Genomic DNA, 1,884 nt, shown 5'->3' with positions numbered 1-1,884 from the left:
CTTGCCAGACCCGCCTCCAGCCTAGCCAGTTGTTGGGTTTTTAGGCTTGGAGGCGGGTCTGTAAGGCCACCCACTAATTTCGGCACGATTTCCCAGACTATATCCCGTCAAGCGGACGTACTTGTAGCATGCAACTCCTAACTCCTGCTGTCCTTCTTATGCTTGTACTCGAGCAGAAACACGGCTTTCTCACAACGCTTTCAAACTGCAGTTGCCTACTCGTCTGTTTCACGTCTCTGTGAAATGACTTTTGCACAAATCCAAAAAATAGAGCAAATCAGCGATAATAGTGTTTGAGGTGAGCTGCCTGTTGGCTGCAGCCAGAGGAAGGAGGGGAGGGGCAACGGGTGACGTAGGCGAGTCGAGCAGCCAATGGCGCTCGAGCAGCGCCTCGAGACGGCGTATATAAGCAAAAATTTTTCGGCGCCGGCCATCACAAACCACAGTTGTTCACCATGGCTCGCACCAAGCAGACTGCTCGCAAGTCCACGGAGGCAAGGCTCCTCGTAAGCAGCTGGCCACCAGGCAGCACGCAAGTCTGCTCCTGCCACAGGGGGCGTGAAGAAGCCTCACCGTTACAGGCCCGGAACGGTCGCCCTGCGTGATATCCGTCGTTACCAGAAGAGCACAGAGTTGCTCATCAGGAAACTTCCCTTCCAGCGTCTGGTGCGCGAGATTGCCCAGGACTTCAAGACCGATCTTCGCTTCCAGTCGTCTGCCGTCATGGCTTTACAGGAGGCATCCGAGGCTTACCTGGTCGGTCTCTTCGAGGACACTAACCTCTGTGCCATCCACGCCAAGCGTGTCACCATCATGCCAAAGGACATTCAGCTTGCTCGCCGTATCCGTGGAGAGCGTGCATAAGCTAAAACGACCACCCTAGTATACACCAAACTCGGCCCTTCTCAGGGCCAAAATATCCTTCTAAGGAGATTTCAGACATTCCTAGCATCAGTCATATGAATTAACCTTCATCTATACATATAATAAATAAATAAATACAATAATTTAGGTCATACATACACTGTACACGTGATATCAATAAATCAAGTCATTTGTAGTACAACCTGTCCTCTTACAAACAAAACGCCGTCGCTTTTCATTCTTATGCACTGCCAAGGATCCTTCCCCCCCCCCCCCCCCCTCCAAAAAAAAAAAAAAAATTGTCATACTGTACTAGAAATAAAAGCAGCTTGTATAAGTGACATACTGTCCTGTCCTGTTTTATTCTGTTTTTGTCCTCTGGCTTAATCTGTTAAGTTAGGAGATGACATTTTAAATTAACCGTTTTCTTGACATTTTCAAACCTTAAGAGGGTGGCCTGCATAGTAATCCTAATGTGGAACATAACAATGAATCTCTAATCTCTAGAAAAAAGATACCGAGTGTTTATATGTGTGTTGAGAGAGAGAGAGAGAGAGAGAGAAGAGAGAGAAAGAGAGAGAGAAGAGAGAGAGAGAGAGAGAGAGAGAGAGAGAGGAGAGAGAGAGAGAGAGAGACATGCAGAGACAGAGACAGAGACAGAGACAGACAGACAGACAGACAGACAGAGACTGAGAGAGAGAAACACACACAGACAGTTTCATAAATATTCTCATTTTATAGCTATTTGCTTTCAGTGACAGAGGTTTTTGTTATAATAGTATTGGTGTCTAACACTCACAATCTCTTTAGAAATTAAAGTGTGGCTCCAATGGAGCCGAGTTTGTTGGTTTGAGGCCAAGCCACCACCACAGGGCAGTAAGTAAGCCGTTTACTTGGAGGAGGTGTACTTGGTGACGGCCTTAGTGCCCTCAGAGACGGCGTGCTTGGCCAGTTCTCCGGGCAACAGGAGCCTTACAGCCGTCTGGATCTCCCGACTGGTAATGGTGGAACGCTTGTTGT

The sequence above is a fragment of the Procambarus clarkii genome, chromosome 83 (assembly GCF_040958095.1).
Source record: "Procambarus clarkii isolate CNS0578487 chromosome 83, FALCON_Pclarkii_2.0, whole genome shotgun sequence".
Lineage (NCBI taxonomy): Eukaryota > Metazoa > Arthropoda > Malacostraca > Decapoda > Cambaridae > Procambarus > Procambarus clarkii.
Note: the sequence above shows the minus strand (reverse complement) of the source record.